At 48.6% G+C, this 11,586-nt stretch overlaps 1 protein-coding gene across 1 annotated transcript in view; it reads left to right on the forward strand.

Moving 5' to 3' along the window:
• Positions 1 to 3,687: 3,687 nt before the first annotated feature.
• Positions 3,688 to 11,586, forward strand: part of TMOD2 (tropomodulin 2) — a 42,482-nt gene continuing 34,583 nt past the window's right edge. Inside the window, exon 1 of the mRNA XM_081170086.1 lies at positions 3,688 to 3,856. The gene's annotated coding sequence lies outside the window, so the exon portion shown is untranslated. The remainder of the gene's footprint in view (positions 3,857 to 11,586) is intronic.

Raw genomic sequence — 11,586 nt, forward strand, 5'->3', positions numbered from 1 at the left:
TCTGAATTCTCTCAGCCCCACTCACCTCACAGAGTGTTTGTTGTGGGGGAGGAAGGGAAAGGAGAATGTTAGCTGCTTTGAGACTCCTTAGGGTATGATAAAGTGGAATATCAAATCCAAACTCTCCTTCTTCTTCTTCTTCCCCATCTCTTTCCTAACTGCAAAAAGTCTGTTTCTTTTTAAAGATGGACTTGTTAAACTACAGCAATCAACACAGTGTTTTAATCCACTAATTGTGCAAACCTACATTTGTTGGAGTACACTTGCACCCTTCCTGGGAAGAAGTATTATTATTATTATTATTATTATTATTATTATTATTATTATTATTATTATTATATCACAGGGTATTTTACAATATACAAGTACAGAAAATACATACCATAGTAACAAAAAACCCCACAATACCCCCACCTCCAGTTTAAAAGGCCATTGATTGTTTAATTAGCCAAAGGCCTGGGAGAAATAAAATATCAACCAAACAATGTTAAAAACACTTCAATGGCTTTGCTAGGTGAACAGATGCACAATCACGATCTGAATCTTGGTGCTGTTTCAGTATCAGGAATAAGGTGCACTGAAAGAGTGCATTTTTGAGTGGGGAGCCAGCCCCATACATGCATGTCCTTTGATGAGTGCATATCTTCACGGGTGGTGACAGAAATGAGCTAAGCATCTTGGGATGACATGTTCCAATACCTTCCTCATAATTAAGTCATCTATATTGTGTCATTGCAAAGAGGCACACTGTTTAATTAAATGAGCGCATGGTTCATTATACATCAATGATAGGGGAAGATTTCTTTGATGCTTACCAGACTGGCTTTTCTGGTGGTTCCAGTTTAGGAATCAAGATTGCTGCTTATGGTTACGTCCCTCTTTAACAAGCGCTTCCACATGAACCTGGAAGGATGGTGCTCTGCTGTAATTAGAACTTGTGATCAAGATAATTTCTAAGATTGCCCCCAAGGAAAGGCTGGGACAGACAGGTGTGTCGTTCAGGGAGGAAGAGAGGCAGTCCCCACCTTTCAGTCTCGGTGAGTTAGAATATTACTATTCCTCCAGAGGGGATGCGGGTGGTGCTGTGGGTTAAACCACAGAGCCTAGGACTTGCCAATCAGAAGGTCGGCGGTTCGAATCAGCGCGACAGGGTGAGCTCCCGTTGCTCGATCCCTGCTCCTGCCAACCTAGCAGTTCAAAAGCACATCAAAGTGCAAGTAGATAAATAGGTACCACTCCGGCAGGAAGGTAAATGGTGTTTCCGTGCGATGCACTGGTTTGCCAGAAGCGGCTTAGTCATGCTGGCCACATGACCCGAAAGCTGTTTGCCGGCTCCCTTGGCCAATGAAGCGAGATGAGCGCCGCAACCCCAGAGTCTGCCACGACTGGACCTAATGGTCAGGGGTCCCTTTACCTTTACCTTTATTCTTCCAGAAGGACCTAGTTCTCTGGTTATGATGAGATAATAAAAAGTTAACAATCAAAAATTCTCTGAGGCAGGGGAAATCTACGGTGCTTTATGGGAATTTAACATTGAATGCATGCAAGAGTGTGTTATAACCTTACTTGTAAGTAATCTGCCCCACTCCCACTCGAGACCACTCTTCTGGGAGCTAGGAGGACTGAGATCTATCTACATGATCTAAGCTTATGGTTCCTTCTGCCCAGTGAAGGATCTGCTAAACATTCTGTTTTAAAACTCAAAGATAGGTTCCCCCATTAGGAACCACCGTCCCCCTGCAAAAACCCACAGTTGGGCAATACTTTGGTATTGGGGCTAACCAGAATGTCACAAAAGAGTGAGCAAACTTTCTGAGTTTTCCGTAACTCTTGCCAGGCAACAAACCAAGGGACTGAGGGGAAGGGAACAGCAACAAAAATTAGGCTGGATGTTGTAGGCATGAGGTCTGGATTTTGACTCACTGTAGGGGAAGAGCCATAGCTTAGCGGTCGAGCACACAGAAGGCGCCAGGTTCAACTCTAGAATTGTAGAATTGGGACCCAAAGGGTCATCTAGTCCAACCCCCTACCAGCAGGAATGCCCTGGCAGCTCCAAGTAGGGCTGGCAATTTCCCAATGTGACCTTCAGCCCGAATCATGATGGGCTCAATGAGAGCCATGCCTTGTCCTCCTGAACATCAGATTCAACCTCGGAACTTGTGTGCCAGAATTTGGGCACATGCCTCTGAGCATATGCAGAATGTCGTTCCGCTAACCACCGAAAAATAATCCCCAGTTGCAAGGCTACAAATAGGTGGAAATGGAGGCATCCTGACCCGTTAACACAAATTGAAATAACGCGAGGAAATCAGATTCTGTTACGCGTTGCAGTAAATCTATGTTTTATTATTCTACAAGTTTATGTTGTGGTTTATAGCATTGTTTTGATTTTGAATTACATATTGGGTTGGGGGGAGGTACCATAATCTTTTCAGAGCTTGGGGCCTCTAATCTGGCCCTGGACCAATCGTCAGGGATGATGGGAGTTGTTGACCAGCAACATGCTGGTCTGCCCCTTGGCTGCCCCTCGGCTACATTGTCCAGACTAGGAGCTGGGAGGCAAGGGTTCAAATTCCTTCTCAGCCAGGGAAGGCCACCAGGTGACCATGGGCCAGTCACCTTAACCTACCTCACAAGGTGTTGTCATATTGTTATAAAGATGAAATGGAGAGGTGGGAGGAAGCCTGTACGCTCTTTGGAGCAAAAGGTGTCATGCAAATAAAGTAAATAAATATACTGCTGCATTGCAGAGGGTTGGACTAGAATCTAGATGACTCTTCAGGTGCCTTCCAATCCTAGGATTTTTCTATATACCAAATCTTTAAAATCTTTTAAAAATGTAGTATAAACGCTGACAACTGGGAAACAGTAGCCTGTGAGTGCTCCAGTTGGAGAACAGCCTTTATCAAAGGTGACTTGGGTTTTGAAGACACTCGAACTCAGGACGCAAGGGAGAATTGTGCTAAGAGGAAGGCACACTTGGCAAACCCTCCCCGTGATCAACTCCGGCCCGGAAACCTATGTCCCCACTGTGGAAGGGCATGTGGATCCAGAACTGGCCTCCACAGACTTACTTTTAAAACCGTGTTTATGGAAGGCAATCTTACTCGGCTACGAGTGATCACCAAAGAAGCTGTAAGGATGAAATGGAGAGTGGGGAAAGATGCCTGTTTTGTGCGCATAGCTGTCAACTTCACCCAGTGGCGTAGCGTGGGGGGTGCAGGGGGGGCCGGTCGCACCGGTCGCAACATGGGGGGGGGGGCGTGCTTGCACTCGCAGCTCTCTGCCCGAGTGCTAAAATCCATGGGTTAGGGGGCGCAAATTACTTGCCTTGCTCCGGGTGCTGACAACCCACGCTACGCCACTGACTTCACCCTTTTCTTGCGAGGAATCCTATTCGGAATAAGGGAATTTCCCTTCACAAAAGGGAAAAGTTGACAGCCTATGGCTGTGCGACCCACCTTCAGCTCCTTGGAGGAAAAGCTGGGGTGCAAATGCAATAGATAAATAGACTCCTGCATTGCATTCCCCCCCCCCAAAAAAAATGCATTAGGTGCGGTTCTGGACCGGGCAGACCCCGGCCAGGCAAGGGATGCGTCGGAGTCCCAAGAACTACGAGTCCCAGAGTGCTCAGCAGCGGCGTGGAGGCTGCGCAACCGCCTTGCCTGGCTTGGCTGCAGAGAAGGAGGGAGAGCCTTGCCTGTTGACAGCCCTCTGGGGTGGGCTTTTCTCTTTTTGGTGGGTGGGTGGGAGCGCGCGGGCGAGAGGGGAGCGCACCATGCAGAGAAAGGCCGGCAGGCGGACGAGATAAATCGTGCGTCCGCCCAAGGAGCAGCGGGCAACGGCGCAGCAGCTGGTAAGCCTGCGGTCGTCACCCCCCCATCCCGATCCCGACCCCCGGATCTCTCCCATCTCGGGATGCGTGCATGCATGCACGCTCGCTCGCTGCCACCCCACCCGCCCTGCCCTGAAAGGATGGAGCCGAGCATCCTTCACCAGCCAAACTCCCTTCTGCAAGGAGAGCCCGGAGAAGATGGCATGGGGTACATAGCAGCCAATTCCTGGGAGCCGAGGTCCCTTGGCCCCCCCATAAAATATTTGAGCGGGCCAGGGATCTCCAAAGTTGATGGGCATTGCCATCCAAATGGTATGTGCGCCCCGCATCTTGTGATCGATTATGCGGGGCTTCCTTCCCCCCACCAATATTTTATTCAGGTTGGCACCCCTAATGGGGTGCAATGGTGCGTTCTCACCCCACCTCTCCTGGATCTGCCTGGGGGTGAAGCCACTCCTCTATTTGAGCCGTGGAGGGGACAGAATGGTCCCCGCGTTGCCCGCTGCTTGCATTACATCTCCTAAAGATGTACTATGCAATGATGCTCCGTTGAGGCTCAGCCGCCTCTGTTGCCAGGCGGTGCGGGCCGTGTGTGTGGGTTGGGGGGGGGACGGCGCTATGGGGAGGGGCGATGTATTGGATGTGGGGCCTTCTCGGGTCTTTTCCCAGGGGGAACCCGCCCGGGAAGCAGAGGTGGGGCACGGAGGAGCGGTTTCCAAGAATACAGCAGATCTTTGCCAAAGGGAGCCACTTGCCAGGAAATGGGCAAAGGGGCAGAGGCGAGCGGGTTCAAGACGAGCAGGACAAGGGATGCCAATCTGAATAAAATATATGGGGGAGGAGTCCCCCAGGTAAGCCTCGCCCTTGCATAATCGATCGCAAGATGCAGCATGCACACACCATTTGTTGGCAATGCCCATTAACTTGGGGGGAGGCAGGCCCCCTCAATTATTTTATTGGGGGGGTGCGAAGGCCCCTATGAGCAGGAATCCGGATTAGAGCTTTGCCAAAGGGGACTCGGTCAGAAAAGTGCAGAGGGAATGGGTACACATACAAACAATAGTAAAAAAATGAATAATAATAGCAATAATTCTCCTCATCCCAAAGAGGTTTCACTTTGATCTTGCAGCACTGGGTTCCTTGGTGTTTGTGTGTGTTTTAGGATAATAATGGATTGGTGTTGCTATTGTGTGTGTGTGTTTTAAAATGCTTCTATCATGAGAAGTGGGTGTTGTCAGGTGGTCCGTGGGAGAGCAAGGGGCTGCTCGAACTCTGAACTTCCTGCCCTGACCAGGATGGGGCTGGACTAGATGACACCTGGAGAGCCCTCTCTCTGACTCTTATGATTCTGTGGCATGTGGTGGTTCTTTAATAGGTGTGTGTGCACTTAAGATATTTATAAAGCCCTTTGCTAGTGGTCCTCGATAAACGGCTCACATAGAAATGCTAAAACAGTAGGCACCTGTTTAAAATAAAATAAAAATAGCAGACACAAGCTACAAAGGACAGGGTGGGGGCTTAAAAAATCTCTCTTAGCTCAGGGCAAGATGGTTCTTGAGTAGGCTCTCTGGTGGCGTGGGAGTGGCAGAACTAGATGATGGAAAAAGGCTGTTCTGCCTCTTCTTTCCGATCCCCCTTTAAGCATTTTAAGGTGCCCTAGGGACGCGGGTGGCGCTGTGGTCTAAACCACTGAGCCTAGGACTTGCCAATCAGAAGGTTGGCGGTTCGAATCCCCGTGACGGGGTGAGCTCCCGTTGCTTGGTCCCTGCTCCTGCCAACCTAGCAGTTCAAAAGCACGTCAAAGTGCAAGTAGATCAATAGGTACCGCTCCGGCGGGAAGGTAAACGGCGTTTCCGTGCGCTGCTCTGGTTCGCCAGAAGCGGCTTAGTCATGCTGGCCACATGACCCGGAAGCTGTCTGCGGACAAACGCCGGCTCCCTCAGCCAATAAAGCGAGATGAGTGCCACAACCCCAGAGTCAGTCACGACTGGACCTAATGGTCAGGGGTCCCTTTACCTTTACCTAGGATTCTTTAGGTGGGTTTCTAGAAAGCTGCCTTATACTGAGTCAGACCACTGGTCCATCTAGTTCAGTATTGTCTTCACTGACTGGCAGCTGCTCTCCAGGGTTTCAGGCTGTGAAAAATTCCCAGCCCTTATTTGGAGAGGATGGAACCTGGGACCTCATTCCTTCAAAGCAAACTAGATGAATTGATGACCCTTGGGGTCCCTTCCGACACTACAATTCTGTGATTCAAACTGAGTTGCAGCCCCCTCCCCAGCTGCTGCAAGAGATGAACAGCACAGCCCTCAGAAGTAAAGTCCCATTGTGCTGAATGGCGCTTAGACACCCTAGTCAGTGTGTTTGGAATTTCAACCTAGCATGGTTAACCTTTCAGAATTGCCTTGATTCTCCCCAGCGCCGCAGATGTAATAGATAAGAAGAAAGGGAGGTGGTTGTGCTATTTAGTTCCAAATGGGTGGGGCACTGAAAAGAAGAGCAATTAGAAATATTACTTTAAGTGTCCTGTATTTTTTTTTATAGATTTGACAGGGGTTTTTTCAATAAGATAAATGCATAACATAAAACAGTACCTGGAGACAGGATGGTGCATTAAGTAAAAAATACAAACGAATAAATAAAATAGGTTCTTGTACGCTAGCAGATAAAATGCACAGATTCCTTCCGCGAATATTTCACAGTGCTCCTCACACTGTGGGTGGATTTGCATTTTCTTGCGCCAACACGTGATAGAAAGACCCAATTTTCCAATAAAAATGACTGCAGGGTTGCTGACCCTTTCCCCTTAATATGCATTTTTTAAAATGCAACAATAACAACAACAACAACAACAACAACAACAACAACAACCAGATAACATCCTTAAGAGAGTTCATTTAAAAAAGAGAGATTAAAATGGACCCAGCTGCCCGAGTCAAACAGCTTTTCTCCCGCATTATCTTTGACTGAGCATCCCCTGCAGAGGACCTCCCTAGAATCCAGCTGTGGTTGTGTAATCAGCAGAGGCTAAGAACAAGGAGAGTGCATCTTGCCAAATGCTCATGCCAAAAGAAGCACAATAAGGAAAAAATTACAACAAACCATTTCACATCTTTGCTTCAGGACAAAGCAAGAAGCTTTTAGGATCGTCAGCCACTGTACCCAAGAGCTAAATCTCCTTTCTCTCTCTTTCCCCACAAACCCTAAACATGGCAACCAGCTGGATCCTGAGAATGGAACTGTCAAGCAGGGGTGGTGAGCCTCAGACCTGGGGGTCGTGGCCCCCCAGGCATCTCTGCCTGGCCCTCGGGACTCTGCTGACCCCATGCTGCCCCTCCCTCCCAGGTCACACCCAGCACGGATCCTGCTCCCCGCCTTCCTCTAGTGATTTTTACTTGGCTGAAATGTGTCCTTGAACTGTGACAATTACTCTCGTTTGCCTGGGCATAGGATGGAAAGTGGTTGTGTGTTTGCCAACCCCAGCCTTTGCCGCACTTGCCACTGGCTAGCGCCCCCCCCCCCCAGATAGGGGCTTCCCCATCGCTGCTGCTGAGCCTTACCTAACAAAAACCCCTTTTTCTTGAGAAGTGATGCGCAGATGAGATGAGATGAGTGCTAAGTAGTGCTGAATTAGCTTCGTTCTACATGCTTTGAAGCTGTAGTCCAGGGGTCAGCAAACTTACCGCGCCTCGGGCCGGTTTCTCCAGCACCAATCACGCGGCAGGCTGGAGGGCGGGGGAGCGAGTGCCCATATGGGTGCGCACACACTATTTCTGACGCTCTTCCGGATCAGAGGAGCACCGGAAATAGCTTGTGCGCATGTGCATGGGCCTCCTCCGACCCTGATGTGCACCGGAAATAATGCTTGCGCATGCACAAATAACACTTGTGCATGTGTAAATAACACATGTGCATGCGCAAATAACACTTGCACATGAGCACAAGCTATTTCTGGTGCTCGTCCGGTAAGAGCGGGCAGTGGGGGTCGCTGCGGGCCGGATAAACAAGTCCCTTGGGCCTTATCTGGCCCGCGGACCCTGGTTTGGGGACCCCTGCTGTATTCGCATTTCAGATCCCAGCTAGCAGAGACTGGGACATCAGCCCTATGGGAGTAAGCTGGGATAGCTCAATCCATAGAGCGTGAGGCTCTTGATCTCAGGGATGTGGGTCCAAGCCCCATGTTGCATTGCAGGGGGTTGGAATAGATAATTCTTGCGGTCTCTTCCAACTCTATGATTCTACAAGAAGCCCTGAAGAGATGCTGCCCTTCAGAATATACATGACTTTCTATCAATGAGGAACTTGACTCAATATGTGGGCTCCTCCAAATAATCCCGTTTACTGAGTGTTTGTCCTGATTTTCTTGCCCAAAGCTTACAGAATCATAGAATTGCAGAGTTGGAAGGGACCGACCTAGGACCCACGTACATACGGGACTGCCTCTCCTGGTATGCCCCACAGAGGACCTTAAGGTCCACAAATGACAACATTTTGGAGGTACCAGGTCATAAGGTGATTAGATTGGTCGCAACTAGGGCCAGGGCCTTTTCAGTACTGGCCCCGACTTGGTGGAATGCTCTGTCACAAGAGACTAGAGCCCTGCGGGACTTGACATCTTTCCGCAGGGCCTGCAAGACAGAGCTGTTCCGCCTGGCCTTTGGCTTGGACTCAGTCTGACCATGATGTTTCCCTCCCCTTATGGTTTTGATTATGGGCTATTTTTAAAATGAGGCTGCATTTTAAATTGCATTTTAACCTGTATTTTAAATTGGTTTTTTCCCCTATTATGTTTTTACTGTAATGTTATTGGTGTTAGCCACCTTGAGCCCAGCTCTGGCCGGGGAGGGCAGGGTATAAATAAAATTTATTATCATCATCATCTAGTCTACCCTCCAGCAATGTAGGAATATGCAGCTGTCCCATACGGGGATTGAACCTGCAACCTTGGCGTTATGAGCACCACGCTCTAACCAACTGAGCTATCCGCCCCCTCTGCGGAGCTTAGACTATGTCTGGTCTTTGTTGAGCATTTGTTCTGATTTGCTGGTGGGGAGGTTATACAATAATGAGCACTCAAGCAGACTTGCCTCTGGGGTGTTTATGTGCCTTGCTGTTCATCATGTGTTCGTCCTGAGCTCTCCACTGTATTTTCCTAAGAGCGAAAACACTGGGTGTGTTGCAACATAGCACTTTCATCTACTTCAGTTGCGCAAACCTAAATTTCCGGTATGTGCTTGGATCTCTCTCATGAAATGCTGGCGGGCTGGAGGTGACCTAAGTCAGTTCCACATGTTGCCAGGTGATGTTCGGAGAGCCTTTTAGCACCGCTTTTGGCACAGACCAGAACATCATGTGCCAGACTTTTCATTATGTATTAAGATCTGGAACTGGCTGGAAGACAGATTTATATTTCCAGCTAATGAGTGATGTGTCTTTGAGAGCACCTTTAATACATGACCTCTTTTGGACGTGCATCTTCCATTATCCAACCTGCTTCTTTCTTCTTTTTCTTCTTTGGCGATCACTTGTAGCCAAGTAAGATTGTCTTCCATAAATACCGTTTTAACAGTGAGTCCATAAGTGACTGTGGAGGTCAATTCTGGATCCACACATCCTTCCACAGTGGGGACATAAGTTTCTGGGCGGGAGTTGATCATAGTGAGAGTTTGCCAAACATGCCTTCCTCTTAGCATGTTTCTCCCTTTCATCCTGAGTTTAAGCGTCTTCAAAGCCCATGACACCTTTGGTAAAGGCTGTTCTCCAACTGGAGCGCTCGCAGGCCAGTGTTTCCCAGTTGTCAGTGTTTATACTACATTTTTTAAAGATTTGCCTTGGGAGAGTCTTTGAACCTCTTTTGTTGACCACCAGTATTACACTTTCCATTTTTAAGTTCAGAATAGAGTAGTTGCTGTAGAAGACTATAATCAGGCATCCGCACAACATGACCAGTCCAACGAAGTTGATGTTGAAGAATCATCGCTTCAACACTGGTGCTTCTTCCAGTATACTGGCATTAGTTCGCCTGTCTTCCCAAGTGATGTGTAAATTTTTTCGGAGACACCGTTGATGGAATCTTTCGAGGAGTTGGATATGTATGCATGGTGCCTGTGTCAACAGTCATTGTCCTAGTTAGAGACTGTGAATGGGGGGTTTCTTCTTTCCAGTAGCACCTTATAGACCAACTAAGTTTGTTATTGGTATGAGCTCTCATACCAATTTTTTTTTAATTTTGTTTCGACTACGGCAGAGCAACACGGCTACCTACCCGTAACCGGTCCAACAAAGTTGATGTTGAAGAATCATCGCTTCAACACTGGTGATCTTTGCTTCTTCCAGTACACTGGCATTAGTTTGCCTGTCTTCCCAGGTATGTGTAATTTTTTTCAGAGACACTGTTGATGGAATCTTTTGAGGAGTTGGAGATGGTGTTTATAAGTGGTCCACGTTTCACAAGTAGCTTTCTCCCGATTGAAGTGCAGAGTGTTTGAGGACCGGGACATTTTCAGGGAAACCAAAATGCTTGTTTACAAAGCATTACTGTACCCCACATGCTATCTTTAGAGTGTACAGGCAATGGCCGATTAATACGCACCCACAAGATGCATGACCATGCACTCGCACACAGATCCAAACCTGAAAGGGATGGAAAATGTGACAAAAAATAATTTTAAAAAGTGCAGAACTGGGATGGGGCTTTGTGGAATGGGGTTGGTCATGCTTTTATGCGCTCCACTGATGTGCGGGGGCCGGAAACGGAACCCCTTCACAAAATTGTAATTGACTGTATTTGTGCATAAGTAGCCACGAAGGGACGCGGGTGGCGCTGCAGGTCAAACCACAGAGCCTAGGACTTGCCGATCAGAAGGTCGGCAGTTCGAATCCCTGCGACAGGGTGAGCTCCCGTTGCTTGGTCCCTGCTCCTGCCAACCTAGCAGTTCTAAAGCACGTCAAAGTGCAAGTAGATAAATAGGTACTGCTCTGGCGGGAAGGTAAACGGCGTTTCCGCGCGCTGCTCTGGTTCGCCAGAAGCGGCTTAGTCATGCTGGCCACATGACCCGGAAGCTGTACGCCGGCTCCCTCGGCCAATAAAGCGAGATGAGCGCCGCAACCCCAGAGTCGGCCACGACTGGACCTAATGGTCAGGGGTCCCTTTACCTTTACCTTTAGCCACGATGGATGCAGGTGGGCATGGTGAATCATTTGAGCCGGAGTGCCTGATCTGGAGGTATATGGTGTAGTGATTAGTGTGTCAGACATGTACAGTGGTACCTCGGGATGTGAACGGGATCTGTTCCGGAGCCCTGTTTGCATCCTGAATAGAATATAAGATGCGACTGCACGTCTGTGTGTGCGTGGGTTGTGTTTCGCCGCTTCCAAGCATGTGCGTGACATCATTTTGACCTTCTGTGCATGCGCATGCATGAGCAGCGAAACCCGGAAGTAATGCGCTCCGTTACTTCCGGGTCACCGCGGAGCACAACCTGAAAATACTTATCCTGAAGCATATTTATTCCGAGGTATGACTGTACCTGGGAGACCAGGGCTCAAATCCCCACTCGAGCATGAAACTCACTGGGTGACCTTGGGCCAGTCACTGACTCTCAGCCCTACCTACCTCACAGGGTTGTTGTGGGGGTTAAACGAGGAAGGGGAGAACCAGGTATGCCCCCTTGAGCTCCTTGGAGAAAAAGATGGGATATAAATGGAATGAAGCAATAAATAAAATACAGTGCTGCCTGATCCCTGAGATT

The sequence above is a fragment of the Podarcis bocagei genome, assembly GCF_964188305.1.
Source record: "Podarcis bocagei genome assembly, chromosome: 14".
Lineage (NCBI taxonomy): Eukaryota > Metazoa > Chordata > Lepidosauria > Squamata > Lacertidae > Podarcis > Podarcis bocagei.